This window comes from Magnolia sinica, chromosome 3 (genome assembly GCF_029962835.1).
Source record: "Magnolia sinica isolate HGM2019 chromosome 3, MsV1, whole genome shotgun sequence".
NCBI lineage: Eukaryota > Viridiplantae > Streptophyta > Magnoliopsida > Magnoliales > Magnoliaceae > Magnolia > Magnolia sinica.
Genome location: NC_080575.1, coordinates 79,265,878 through 79,282,293, shown reverse-complemented (window position 1 = coordinate 79,282,293; position 16,416 = coordinate 79,265,878). Strand labels below are relative to the sequence as shown.

The 16,416-nt window shown below is 43.0% G+C and overlaps 1 non-coding gene across 1 annotated transcript; it reads right to left on the bottom strand.

Moving 5' to 3' along the window:
• Positions 1-2,491: 2,491 nt before the first annotated feature.
• LOC131241786 (small nucleolar RNA R71) lies at positions 2,492-2,598 on the bottom strand. Its single transcript, XR_009169353.1, has one exon. It is a non-coding gene; the product is annotated as a small nucleolar RNA R71 (small nucleolar RNA).
• Between the last annotated feature and the right edge of the window lie 13,818 nt (positions 2,599-16,416).

Genomic DNA, 16,416 nt, shown 5'->3' with positions numbered 1-16,416 from the left:
CTATATAAACTTCTTCATTTAAGTCACCATTTAAGAAAGCACTCTTAACATCCATTTGGTATATTTTAAAGTTTTTATGACATGCAATGGAAATAAATAATCTGATGGATTCAAGACGAGCGACTGGAGCAAAAGTCTCATCATAGCCAACTCCTTCAATTTGGGTGTACCCTTGTACAACCAATCTAGCTTTATTTCTTATGATATTCCCAAATTCATCAGATTTATTTTTGAATATCCATTTAGTTTCAATCACATGTTTGTCAGAAGGTCTAGGAACTAGATACCAAATATCATTTCTGACAAATTGAATTTGAGAGCTTGGATTGAAAAGAATGATAAAAGCATGGATTTAATGCTCAAGAATTACCAAGGCGAACGATGGATCTTAAGAGACCAAGAGTGAAGAAATCACATGTCAAAGATCCAAGGAAACCAAGTACAAAAGCTGAAGAAAGGACTTAAAAGATCGCAGAATCTGCAGCAGAAAAACAGACAAGTTCGGTCCAACCGAACCCAAGTTCGGTCCGATCGAAATCACACAAAATAATCCAGCAGCCAAAGATAAAATTTAGAGCTAATTCGGTCCGACCGAAGGGAAGATTCAGTGTGACCAAAAATGCACAAAAAGCTCCAGCGAAGAATGATGAATTTTAGAGTTAATTCGGTTTGACCGAAGATTAATTTGATCCGACCGACAACTTAAGTTTGGTCCGACCGAAATCAAACAATAGACAAAATAGAATCATGCTCAATCTCGGACTCAACTTCGGTCCGATCGAAGCGTAATGCGGAAAAGTTGCAGCTGTGTAAATTAAGGCGGTTTCGTGAACAGATTACGGAAATTCCAAGTCGGTGCGTAAGGAGGAGCTTTACAACTATAAATAGGAGTCCCTAGGATGTTCTTACGGATCATCTAAGGTTTAAGGAGTGGAGAAAATGGGTGGAGAGCTGCCACCAAGAGTCTTTCTTCTTCTTCCTTAGTTGTTTTCATGTTTTTCTTAAGAGTTCTTAGTTCAATCATATTTATGGTTGGCTAAACCTCTTAGCTAAGGCTAAGCGGTGAAGCTTGATCAGAATGTTTACTTTACTTTGATTCATATTTATGTTGAACTTCATTAATTTTTAGTTGATTTTAAGGAATATTTTCAATTTTCAATGTTTGTTGTGACTCAAATTACAATAGATCTGCGATAGCTTTGAGTATCTTCGTTTCTTATTTGAGATTGTGGCATTGGTAAATCCTGTTGTTTGTCATTGTCTCATGGGCGTGGTTGGGTGATGGAATCTCTTCTAATGTTCACAATCCTCTTCCATTGAGGCTAGATCAATAAGAAGCTCAGAGATTTGATCATCTCCCTTTCTAATTGGATAAGATAGGACTCTAATTCCAATTGGATCTCTTGAATCAAAGTAAGGTAGCATCCCAAGAGCTACAAGTGGATCCTTGGCACCCTAGTTCCCACCTTTCAATTTACAAGTTTCAATTTACAACATCACAATTATTCCAATTATTCCAGAATTTAGATTTGCATCTTTTTCTTCTTCTATTTCTAATTACTTTTAGAATACACATGAGTTTTGTCCATGTGGATTCGACTTCGGTCACACCAAGATTATTACTATATTGTGACCCTACACTTGGGGATGGGAATAAGTTTTTGGCTCCGTTGTCGGGGACTACGGTTGCATTTTTCTGAATTTAAATGGTTTTAGAATTAGGTTAAGATTAAGATTAACTTTCTGTTTTATTTTTAGGTTAGGAATTTTTCTACTTTGCTTTTAGAAACTAACTTTGTTCTCTGTTTTGTATGATTGAAACCTTGCATCTCTTATCCGGTAAATTCGTTCTAACTCTCTATCTCTCTTACTTCTTATTTGATGTAATTTTCAACTCTTAGGTTTTAGGTTAGATTATGAACTTGAAGGATGAGAGTGTTTCATGCCCAAATGGGTCCATGATAGCACTCTACGTCTCTTGAGTGACGGAGGATCAGTCGAAGGGTTGTCTATCCGTCACAGGACTAGACACTACTTGAGATCCTCTGAGTCAATAGAAGTAATGGCTGCTAATCAACCTCAACCTCCAGTTGAGTAAACCCAGGATGAGAATCAGGTGCATCATGCACCCCTGCCTCGTACTCTACAAGACTATTTACAACCGGTGGGGGTGAGCACACCTTCCTGTATGATTTTTTCAGAAAATATAGGAAATATGGATATTAAGCCAGGAGTGATCCAACTCCTTTCAAAGTTCCATGGACTTAAATTTAAAAGTCCATATTTACCCATGAAAGAGTTTGATGAGATAATAGTCACCTTATATTTTCCTAATGTGTCTGAGGACACGATCAAATTGAAACTCTCTCCCTTCTCCTTAAAAGAAAAAGCTAAGACATGGTTGCACTCACTACGCCTATGATCTATTGGCAAATGAAATGACATGACAAGAGAGTTCTGAAAGAAATTCTTCCCATATCATAAGACGAACACCATTAGAAAGTTGATCATGAACTTCGCCCAAAAGAAAGATGAAACATTTTTCCAATGTTGGGAGCGGTTCAAGGATCTTGTTAGTTCATGCCCACAACACGGTTTTGAAACATGGCGCATAACAAGTTTCTTCCATGAAGGACTAACATCTTCCAAGCGCCAATTCATCGAGACAATGTGCAATGGGGAATTCATAAACAAAGATGTCAATGATGTGTGGGATTACTTTGACAAAATCGCTAAAACTGCACAATCATGGGACATCTCCCCAAGACCTATCACCACTTATAAGCCTACTTAATCAAAGGAGATGGGTAGAATATACTTCCTGAAAGAGGAAGACGATATAAATGCTAAAGTGGCCAATCTCACAAGGAAACTCGAGGTCATGGAACTTAAGAAGGATAAGGCTAAGGAAGTTGTCTACGGTATCAATGCTTACAATATACATACAACTAAAAATTGTCCAACCATATCTGTGTTTCAAGAGGTATTGAATGAGCAATCGAATGCCGTGAACAATTACCAGAGACCTTTCAGTAGACCCACCTCAAATACATACAATCCCAGCTAGAGGAACCATCCCAATTTCAATTGAAGGAATGGACAAACAGCTAACCCTCAAGGGGCTTTATCTCAACTTTTAAATCAAAAGAAGCCTCAGGAGAATTCAGTTTTAAAATACATTCAAAATTAAGAGCTTTTTAATCAAAACACATTACAGGCTTTCCAAGACCTTAACAAATCCATTCAAAGGATTGAGGCACACTTAGCGAGTGAGGAGAAAGGGATGCTTCCAGCCCAACTTCTCCCCAATCCAAAATCGCAATGTGAAATTAGTAACCCAAGCTCTTCAAATCAGATGAAGCAAGCTAAGTCTATCACTACTCTTAGGAGTGGAAAAACAATTGACAAATCTATTCTAGCAATGGCTGAAAAATCTAAGGACCCGGAAGAAGACACAGATGATAGACCTAGCACTACTCCACATGGATTAGAACCAGACCTCTGAGTAAGCCGATTGCTCCATTCCCCTAACGGTTGATTGCACCAAAACCTCTTGCCAACTCATGGGATATTCTAGAGGTGTTGAAACAAGTGAAGGTCAACATCCCTCTTCTGGATGCCGTGAAACAAATTCTTTCATATGCTAAATTTCTAAAAGACCTATACACAACCAAGAGGCGGGAAAGTATCAAAAAGAAAATATTCCTGACAGAAAAAGTGAGTGTCATCCTCAAGCCAAGTGTTCCACAAAAATATAAAGATCCTGATAGCCTAACTATCACTTGTATAATTGGGAATCACCAAATTGAGAATGTACTTGTTAACTTGGGGGCGAGCATAAATCTGATCCCTTACTCGGTCTACGAGCAACTGGGTCTAAGTGAGTTAAAAACCCACCCGAACCACATTGCAACTTGCTGATCTCTCAGTTCGTATTCTAAGAGGGATGATTGAGGATGTATTGGTCCAAGTTAATAAATTCTACTATCCAGTAGATTTTATCATCCTAAATACTCAGCCCATCGCAGATATGAGCACTCAAATCCCTATCATACTTGGCCGCCCGTTCCTTGCTACATCCAATGCTATCATCAATTGTAGGAATGGGGTCATGAATTTGTCTTTTGGAAACATGACATTGGAGCTCAATATCTTTTTCAACATGACCAAACAGGCAAAGGATGATGACAAGGCCCATGACATTAATATGATAGACTCTTTCGTGGAAGATAGAGCTCTGATGACCTTATCCTCTGACCCTCTAGAGACGTGTTTGGCCCATTCCCCTGAATTAGATGATAACATGATTAGGGAGATAGATGCCTTGCTTGATGCTGCACCGTTACTTGAAGTTAATCGGTCGAGGCCACAATTTAAAAAATTGCCCCAATTTGACGCAGTGCCTCTACCATTTAACTTCAAAGCACCGAAGCTTGACCTAAAACATTTGCCCTCTAATCTTAAATATGTCTATTTAGGTCAAGATGAGACATACCTAGTGATGATTTCTTTCCACCTTAAGTAAGAACAGGAGAGTATGCTTATCTCTACTCTCATTAAGCACAAAGGAGCCCTTGAATGGTCGATTATAGACCTCAAGGGAATCGACCCTTTGATTTATACTCACCGAATTCATCTTGAGGATAATGCGAAAACCTCTTGGCAACCATAAAGTATATTAAATCCAAACATGAAGGAAGTGGTTAAGGCTGAGGTACTTAAATTGTTAGATGTGGATATAATATGGAAGCGGATTGCGTCCTACCCCCGCCCAGACGATAATCCGTCTGGGCAGCGACTTGTGGGATCCACATTGATGTAAGGGTTTTATCCACACCGTCCATCGATATTTACAGATCCTTTTAGTATATGAACCAAAAAATTAGGTGGAACTAATGTTTAAGTGGACCACAAAGTGAGGGTTGAACGCTCACCATTAAAAACGTCTTAAGAGCTGCAGAAGTTTCTGATTAAGCTGATTTATTTTTTTTCACTTCATACATGTATACATGACCTTATTAATAGATGTATGGCAAATATATATATATATATATATATATATATATATATATATATATATATATATATATATCACCGTGGCCCTTAGAAAGGTTTCAACGGTGGATTCATTATCAATGTTGCTTCCTTTGGTGTGGTCCACTGGAACTGTGCACATCTTCATTTTTAGGGTCATGTTGTAAAATGATCTGAAAAAAGGGATAAACGGCATGGATAAAGAATTTCATCACTGTAGGCTCCACAGATCGCTGCCCGGACAGATTATCGTCCGGGCGGGGGCAGGACGCAATCCGCTTCTGATATAATATACCTAATATCCGATAGCCAATGAGTGAGTCTAACTTAGGTGGTTCATAAGAAGTCCGGAATCACCATCGTAACCAATGCCAACAACGAACTCGTACCAACTAGAGTTTCTACCAGTCGAAGGGTGTGCATTGACTATAAGAAATTGAATACCGTCATGAGGAAGGACCACTTTCCTTTGCCCTTCATTGATTAAATTTTGGAAAGGCTAGCTAGTCACTCTTACTATTGCTTTCTTGACAGATATTTAGACTACAATTAGATAGAGATAGCCCTTAAAGATCAGGAAAAGACAACGTTTACATGTCCTTATGGCACATTTTCTTACCGAAGGATGCCATTTGGACCATGTAATGCCCCTGCCACTTTTCAGCGATGCATGTTGAGTATATTTTTTGACATGGTGGGGTAATATTTAGAGGTCTTCCTGGATGACTTCTCTATCTTTGGTCCATCCTTCAGCGAGTGTTTGGAAAATCTAAAAAATGTGCTGAAGCAATATGAGGAAAAGAATTTGATACTAAATTGGGAGAAGTGTCATTTCATGGTTTCTAAATGAATTATTCTTGGACATATAATTTCGTCTAAGGGAATTGAGGTGGATAAGGCCAAAATCGATCTTATCTCTAACTTACCACCTCCCAAAAGCATACGCGATGTGCAATCCTTCTTAGGATATGTCGGATTCTACAAACGATTCATAAAGGACTTTAGCCACCTCTCTCATCCTTTATGTAATCTACTTTAAAAGGATGTACCATACGAGTGGATTGAGCAATGTCAGAAAGCTTTTACTAATCTTAAGGGCATGTTGACTACAACCCCTATCATGAAGCCACTCAATTGGAGCATTCCTTTTGAAATTATGTGTGATGTGTCTGACTATGTGTCACGCCCCAAACTCAGAAACTGGGCCCACAAAATTCTCGATCACCGAATCCGGTGCCGACAGCTTCCATAGTACCCCATTCTCGACTTCCAGCACCATACGCTAAATTTCGATCCTGGGATCCTACAAAGAGGATTTTCAACGTACATTTGTCTCATAAGAAGCATAACCACAAGTATACCCAAATCACAAAGGCAACATCATCATCACATATCCACTAATATAAACATTTGAATACAATGCTGAAAGGGAAATATATATGTCAAAATCAAAGCTTCAGAAGTCTGCTGCACGCTCCAAGCTAATGCTGCTGCAACCTAACGCCACCTGCATACATCTATCATACATAAGCTTATAAAAAGCTTAGAGGGTGGTGAAAGTGTGTACACAAGGTTAAGTGTCAAGTATTCAATACGATGTCATAATCATACAATATCAGAAATATTTGCAAGATCATGAATCATTCGATATCAGAGTACGTAATATTGATCAGCTATACAAATGAGGAGTCATAAAGAGCCAAATATCAGATACCAAGGATGTAATGCAATATGCTGTGCGAATGGAATGACCATGCTGGAGTGAAATTGGGATGATAGTACATAGTATTGCAGGCTATGGGGTCCATCACAAGAGACTTCTATCCAAACCAATCCCACACCTAAATTTAGATGGTCAGATTTAATGTGGTAAACTCCTGATCTCAGGTTAGTCGCGCGCTCCAACCAAAATCCTAGCCATTGTGAAGGTACACATAACAAATAGTTGCACACCATCAGCCCAAGTAGATAGTGAATAAATGAATGAATGAGTATGCAACTCCTGCTCAATAAGTCCTACATGCAATCATGGCCCACTAGACGCGCAACCATGCAAGTGGAAGAAACCTCACTATCCGCCTGACCAGTAGTTAGCCAATATCTACCCGGCACGTCGATAGCGGACCTAATCATGAGCTGGTCAAACTCAGCCTAGCTATGCCCACTACCCTCGGGCAGGTAAGGCCACACCCCCTCCCAACCGACCATGACACAGTGGGAGACACGGCCTACTGGTATACGGCCCTCATGTGCTCATATATATCCACTCGGTCTCGACATTGAGGCATCCTCTGGTACTTAGAGGGTTTAAGGATTTTCATACAGGGCCATCTATGGCGGCCCAATGCTAGTAACAAATTTTTGGTGTCACATCTGGCCATCCACGACATGACTGTAGAGGCTGCGGCTCTGATGTCACTAGGGCGTATAGTAATCACAACACACAATGCAAGATACATGAGTCATACAATACAGCCATCCATCAATCCTGCACATACCGTGCGCTCATGCGAGACGACTCCGCCTTTCAGGGAGTCCCATAAACAACCTTCCCTATGGCATATGCAATGGTCATCCACATCTCATAACAAACATGCAGATGATGCGTATAGGCATGTATCATGATGTTATGCTGTCGCATACTCATAATCGGCATCGATAGTTGGCCTCGATATTACATACTCATAATGGGTATCGGCAACTAGCATCGATAATCAGCATCGATAATCGGCCCCGACAATCGGCCTATCAAAGGGCCTAAGGGAAGGTCACAATGTGGACATTTAACCATCATTGCCCATCAATGTGAACATTCAACCAACATCGCTCCCAAGCAGTGGCCCATATAGAGCCAAACATAAAGTGGGCCCATAGCCTCATACAAAGGCCTAATATACATCGCAATGGGCCTCATACAAGGGCTACATACACATCACTATGGGCCGCATTACATGGTCCTAATACACATCACGGTGAGCCGCATCACATGGGCCTAATATGCATCATGATGGGTCGCATCACATGGACCTCGAACACATCACAATGGGGCTCAATCATGGGCCTCATATACACAACAAGTGGGCCCTGCACATGGGCCTCAGGTACATCACATGGGCCACAACCCATGGGCCTAATGCTTATCATAATAGGCCTCATTAAATGGGATACAAAAATATCACAATGACCACACCATATGGGCCAAAAATACATCTCAATGGGCCACGACCCATGGGCCTCAGTACATCATAATGGGCCGCAACCCATGGGCCTCAAATACAACAATTGGGCCACATTTGTAAGACCTGTATCCTAGCCTGTATCGTTCCGTAGGCTTTTGCGGTCCTCCCGGTCGAATTCCGGTGACCCATGATCTGTAACCGGCGTTTGCGCGTGATCCCGAGTCATGTCCCGTATTCCAGAGTCGGCTCAACCCGAGACTTATATCCTTACAACCACGTCGTTGTTGTGGTTCTGATACCGTGTCTCATGCACCGAGGCGATACCTAAGTCAGGAGATGTGGGCCCACGTTCAGTTCGAGAAAAACACCACGCGTCGCAATTCCCAAGAGAATTTCTACCCTAAACATCACATCAATCCATCAATAAAAGTTAAGTACACAACCTTACCTAGCCATCCCTTTTTCACCAATAAGACATGACACCCATTCCTCTTTCACCTAAAAGTCAACAAGCACCATGCTCTCTCATCCCATCACTCCATCCATCAGCACTCCTCTCTCTCTCATTTCTTCTCACTCCACCCCAAGCAACCCACGTCCAAGCTCCATGGGAGAAAGCTAGTATGGCCCACCTTCCTACTACCCAATCCCACCCTCCAAGCTTCATCTTGACTGTTGAAATGCATTCTATGGAGCTCTAAGATGCTTTGGTGGAAGAAGGAAGGAGAGATCCAAGGTGGGTGTTCATAGCATTAGATTTTTTTAATTTTGATGATTTGAGGGCCCATATATGGTGAGACCCATTTGGATGTATGCATTGTATCATGGAGGAGCTCATGGTGGCGGAGCTCCTCCCATCATCACCGCTCTCTCTCTCTCTCTCTCTCTCTCTCTCTCTCTCTCTCTCTCTCTCTCTCTCTCCCCTTCTCCTTTTTTGATGCCGTGTGGCCCACCTTAATGGATGATCCACGTTGTACATTTTGTGGGCCACATCGTTGTCCAAGTGGAAACCCGCCTACTGGCGTGTCTGATCCAGACCGTCCAGATGATGTGGGGCCGACTATGACATGTGTGTTGTATCTACACCCTCTAAGGGGCCCATGTGATATATGTGTTTTTTCCCTGCCATCCAAGGGCCCCACATGATGTATCTGTTTTACCCCTAACCGTCCAAGACAGTGGGCCTACTGTGATGCAGGTGTGATATCCACCGTCCAACAACACCCTGGGGAGAATGAGGCGGATTTAAATCTTAGGTGGAGTACACCGTCCACCGCCCAGACAAGCTAGACATTGATGCTCACCATGATGTAAGTGTTTTCATCCTCACCATCCATATAGTCTAGACGTGGGACCACCTTGATGTACGTGCTTGATCCAGGCCATCCACGTGGCGCGTGGACCCCATTTACACTGTCCGTCAGGCAAGTGTCCAGGCCCTAGACGTTAGCTGCAAGCATTTGATAATATATACAGATATATAAATATTATATAATATAATATATGTATATGATATATATATTCATATATATTTGGTGGGCCCCATGTGGGACCCACCTACTGATTTAAAGTGGAATGGTTGGCCTAGCCGCACACCAGCTATGTAGCTGGTATACAGACGTCAGCAAGTGGGGCTGAGATCCAGACCGTTTGCCCATTTTCACTGGTGGGCCACGTGTGTGGACCCCACCATGATGCATGCATTATATCCCACCGTCCATCATCTGGACGGTGGACCAGTTCACCCCCCAGCTATATAGCTGCTATAGGCGTCAGTTCTGTGGGCCCATCACGATGTATGTGATCCAACCATCCATTGAGGACCCACCTTAATGTAAGTTTTCATATCCTCACCATCCATACACAGGACGGTGGGCCCATGTAATGTATGTGATTTACGTCCAGACCATCCATCTGGATGATGGCCAGCAGGCCTGGATCCTAAATAAATAAATAATATAATATAATACAATATATATGATATATATATATATATTACACTTATCTAGTGACCCCATGTGGGGATCCACCTACTATGGGGCCAACCGTGATGTATTTGCCATCCAATCTGTCCGTCCATATACATGGACGTGGGGCCCACCTTGATGGATACCTTGCATCCACATGTGTGGGGCCCCACCTCGATTTATGTGTTTATCCATCCATCTGGACAATTTATGTGGTGGACCTACCTTTGATGTGTTTTTTATCCAAGCCATCCACCCGTTTTGCCAGCATGGGACCACCATGTTGTATTTATTTCATCTGCACCGTCTAGATTGTGCTGGACGGTGCTGGACAATGTTTGGATGGTGTTGTCCAATGTTTGGATGGTACTGATTTACATGTCCAATGTTTGGACAGTGCTAATTTACATAGATAATGTTTGGACAGTGCTGATCATCATTAGTGAGCCATGTGCCCCATAGAATGATAGTGTACAGTGATACACATGTTACACTTGCAACTATTGAAATGATTTTTGGTGTAATCCAAGCTCTCACTTGGGGCCCATTGGTACGGCTCATTAACGCAGCCGACTTGATGTTTATGAGGCCCATTGGCGCGGCCCATTAATGCGGCCCACTTGATGTTATGAGGCCCAATGGTGTGGCCTATGTAATGAGGCCCACCTTGGTGTATTTGTGGCCCATCCATGAAGCCCACCTTGATGTATTTGTGGCCCATCCATGAGGCCCACCTTGATGTATTTATGGCCCATTCGTGAGGCCGACCTTAATGTTTTTATGGCCTACTCGAGAGGCCCATATGTGTGGCCCTATATGATATATTGTGACCCATTTGGTAAGGCCCATTATGATGTGTTCGTGACCTTTGATGAGGCCTGATGTGGTGTGTTGAGGCCCATTGTGATGTATATGTAGCCCATGAGTGAGTCCCGATGTGATGTATTTATGGCCCATGTGCCGAGGCCCATTATGATGTATATGTAGCCCATGAGTGAGGCCCATAGTGATGTGTATTAGGCCCTTGTGTGAGGCCATGGGCCCACGATACATTTGGCTCTATATGGGTCACTCCTTGGGAGCAATGTTAGTTAAACTTCCACGTTGATGAGCATTGATGGTTAAATGTCCACATTATAACCTTCTCTTAGGCCCTTTGCTAGACTAATTCTGATTATCGAGGCCGATTCTGATTATCAAGGCCGATTTCGATTGTCGAGGTCGATTGTCGAAGCCGATTCCAATTGTCGAGACCAATTGTATAGGTCGATTATCGATGCCGGTTGTCGATACTGATTATGAGTATGTGATAGCATAGCATTATGATACCCACACCTTGGAGCCCACCTTGTGTATATTTTGGGCCCATAGGAAAGTCCAGTTTATTGCACTATAAAGAGGGTAAGGAAGCCCACTTATTGCACTTAGACTCAGATCTGCCCTCGGTGGGGGATATTGTGATGCTCTATCACTGTGATCATATGTGGGCGGGCGCATGTGGGCAGACACTGAGTGGGCGGGGCATGTGGACCTGAGCGAGCTCCGGTGATTGGTAGGCTACTGTGCTAGCAGGCTACTATGCACACAATGAAGGTAAAACTTTATCCCACATCGGGAGCATCGTCCGATGTTATGCTGGCTACGAGTTAGATTCTTTCCTTAACTATCATGACACGTTTTAAATCAGTGAGCCTATCTTGATATTTGGATTAGATCCGTCGTTCTTCTATTGACCCCCATTATTCGTATGTATGTTATGATAGATGATTGATTAAAGCAGATGTCATTGGGCTGAGATGTTTATGGGACTCTTTGTGAGACGGAGTTATCCCCACATGATCGTTCGATACGCACAGGTTTGATGTATGGCCTAGATGAGGTTGATGGTATTCGTGGCTCTTAAGGATTTGCATATTATATTGCATCATCGGCATTTGATATTTGGCTCTCTATGTCTCCTCATTGCTTAACTGATCTACATTGGCTTATTATGTTTTTGCATCGCATAGCCTAGATGAGGCTGATGATATTTATGGACTTACCAGCATGTTTCCGCATTACTCTAATATTGTACGATTTATAGATTGTCAATATTTCCGCTTACTCTGATATCTATATGCTTGGCATGTGCATCGCGCACACTTATAGTATCCTCTAAGCTTTCTATAAGCTTATGCACGATAGATGCATGCAGGTGACGTTAGGTTGCAGCAGCATTGAGCATGGAGCGTGCAGCCATCTTCTAGAGCTTTGATTTTTTATATATGTATTTCCCTTTCAGCACTGTATTCAAATGTTTATATTAGTGGCTATGTGATGATGATGTTATTCTTGTGATTTGGGTAAACTTGTGGTTATGCTTCTTACAAGATAAGTGTACACTGGAAAATCCTCCTTGTAGGATCCCAGGATCGGAATCTGGCATATAGGCGCTGGGAGCCGAGAATGGGGTACTACGGAGGCTGTCGGCACCAGATTCAGTGATCGAGAATTTTGTGAGCCCGGTTTCCAAGTTAGGGCATGACAGCATCAATGGGCCGCACCAATGGGCCTTATATACATCAAGTGGATCGCATTAATGGGCCTCATATACACAACAAGTGGGCCCTGCACACAGGCCTCGAATACATAACATGTGAGCCCTACGCATGGGTCTCATTTGCATCAAATGGGCCACGTATCTGGGCCTCGAATACATTAAATGGGCCACGCGTCATGGGCCTAATACATATCACAATGGGCCTTGCCCATAGGCCACAAATATACCACAATGGGTCTTGCCCATAGGCCTCGAATACATCACAATGGGCCTTGCCCATGGGCCTCAGATTTAAGCAGGTGGGCCCCATCATATGGGCCTTAAATACAAGGCAGGTGGGCCCTATCACATAGGCCTCAAATATACATCATGATGGGCCTCATGGATGGGTCGCACCAATGGGCCTTAAGTGGACTTGGATCACAGCAAAAATCATTTCAATGGTTGTAGGTGTAACATGTGTGTCACTGTACACTATCATTCCATGAGGCACTTGTGTATCACTGAATGGTGTGGGTGCATAATACATATAGCAAGGTGGGCCCCACCTCCCACATCAAAACAGATGGACGGCATTGATGAAACAGATGAACGGCGTGGTTGAAACATATACAGTGGATTTCAACACTTACTTCAGGTGGTCCCACCGTCCTATGGATGGTGGACGGTGTTGATAAAACCCTAACACATACTTCAGCAAGTGGGTGGGTCCCACATCCTCTAGATGTTGAGGATACAACACTTACGTCATGTGGCCCCACCGTCCATTGCTAGATGGTGGTGGATACAACACATATTTCATGTGGGTCCACGTAGGTGTGGCCCACCCACTATATATATTATATATATTTATTATAATAATTATTATTATATTGATCCAGAACTCCTGTGATGTCTATAGGTTTCAATGGTGGACGTTCAATCTCCTACCGATTTCTGTAGTGTGGTCCACCTGATAGATCGACGATGTGGATCACAAATGCATCACGGTGCGCCCCACATAGCCTGTCAGATGGACGGCATGGAAAATAGCACACACATCATACGGTGGGGTCCACACGCATGTGGGGCCCGCACTGCTGGACAGCATGAATAAAATACATAGATCATGTGTGGGGTCCACAGCACCGTCCAGATGGTATGGAAGGTGTGGATGAAACAATTACATCATGGTGGTCCCACGCTGGCAAAACAGGCGGACGGTGTGGGTCCAAAACATACATCATGTGGACCACATCATATGGATGGACGGTGTGATATAACATATATATCAAGGGGACCCACAGGACTTACTGACGTCAATAGGCAGCTTAGCTACTAGCCGTCCAACAGATGGTCAGCCCAGATATAAGATACATGCATGAGGTGGGCCACGTCCAAGGATGGACGGCCTGGATGAAAAACGTACATCAGGTGCCTCTCCAAACAGACAGTAGGGGAGGGTGCTAGCCCACCGTCAGTAACACAGATGGTGCTGCTTGCTGAAATGTGTAGCCCACCTAAGCCCTGCACGTCCAAATGGACGATGTAGGAAATAATACATCAAGGTGGGTCCACGTAGGTGTGGCCCACTTGGAGTTTGGATCAAGCAGATATATGTGGTTTGCCTTCATCCAAGCCCGCTGGACGGTCAGGACAGCAACCCGTCCAGCGGTCTTGGCCCATCTGGCCCATCCAAATCATGGCCACACATGTACGGACGGCATGGATTCACGCATAGATCATGGCGAGGTCCACCGTCCAATCAGCTGGACGGCTAGATGAAACACATTCATCAGGTGGGCTACACCGTGTGGCCACCTGCTTAAATAAAGCTGGTATTTGCATCGTCCCTTCATCCAGACTGTCTAGTCCATCCGGACGGTCTGGATCGATCCTAAGTGGACCAGCAATCTAGGAAAAAGGGGAGAGAGAGAGAGAGAGAACGGTGGAGATGGGAGGGACCCCGCCACTATGGGCCCCTCTTTGATATAAGGCATACATCAAGATGGGTCCCACCACAAATGGGCCCTCAAATAATCAAATCCAAGCAAAAATACAATTCTAATCCTAGAAAGACACCCACCTTTGATCTCTTCTTCCTTCTTCTACCAACGTATCCTAGAGCTCCAAGGGATGCAATTCAACAGTCGAGATGAGATTTGGAGGGTTAGGATGGGGGAGATGGTGCATGTAATGGGTTGAAATGGGGTGGAAACCATGGACGTCCAAGCTTGCTAATGGAGAAAGGAAATGAGAGAGAAAAGAGATGTAAGGAGAGAGGGATGGGTGTGATGGGTGAAAAGGTGAGTGATGGGTGAAAAGGTAAGTGATGTGTACTTAACATGTAAGGGTGTGAAAGAGAGAGAGAGAGAGAGAGAGAGAGAGAGTTAACTTTGGGGGGTGTCTTGTACTTGACATGATGTGTACTTGATTGATGTGATGTTCTCTTGGGTTTACAAATGCGCGGCGTTTTCTCGAACTAAACACGGGCCCACATCTCCTGGCCTGGGTATAGCCTCAGAGCGTAATATATAGCGTCGAAACAATAACGACAGTGCGGTCGCTAGGATACAAGTCTCAGGTTGAGCCGGCTCTGGAATACGGGATACGACTCAAGGTCACGCGCAAACGTCGATAACAGATTGCGGGTTGCCAGAATTCTACCGGGAGGACCGCGGAAGCCTATAGAACAGTACGATTTAGGATACAAATCTTACAATATGTTATTAGGGCGGTGTTAGGCCAGAAAAAAGAAAAGAAAGCCTATGTTATTCATTATGCAAGTAGAACTTTAAATCCTACCCAAATGAATTACCCTACTACGAAAAAGGAACTCTTAGTCGTAGTATTCGCATTGGACAAATTTAGGTCCTACTTAATTGGATCTAAGATCATCATCTACACTGATCATGTGGCGCTCAAGTACCTTCTTTCTAAGAATGATACTAAGACCCACTTGATAAGATGGATCCTCCTACTCCAGGAATTTGATTTGGAAATACGAGACAAAAAGGGAGTAGAAAACGTAGTGGCTGACCATCTTTCGAGACTCGACCTCCCTAATTCTCCTAAGATGACACTTATAAATGACATGTTCCCTAATGAACAGCTGTTTAAACTCTCCCACTTATCTTGGTTTGTTGATATTGCTAATTATCTTGTCACAGGTTTTATGCCAACACCTTGGACTATGTAAGATAAGAAAAAATTCTTCACTAAGGTTCGTACGTTCTTCTGGGATAACCCATTTTTATTTAAATATTGCCCAAACCAAATTCTAAGGAGATGTGTACCAGATAATGAACACCAAAAGTGTCATCTCCTTCTGTCACTCTTAGGCTTGTGGTGGTCACTTTTCTGCAAAAAAAAAAAAGACCACGGCCAAAATCCTACAGTGTGGCTTTTACCAGCCCACTATGTTTAAGGACACTCATGAGTTCTGCAAAGCTTATGAACGTTGTCAGAAATTGGGAGCATTGTCTCATAGAAATATGATGTCATTGAATCCCATTTTGATGATTGAAGTATTTAACTATTGGGGCATCGATTTCATGGGACCATTCCCTCAATTCTTTGAAAATTTATACATTTTACTAGCAGTAGACTATGTTACTAAATGGGTTGAAGAGGTCTCATGCCGAAAGAATGACCATCAAACTGTCATTAAATTCTTAAAAGAAAATATCATTTCCCGATTCGGAACACCTCGGGCCAT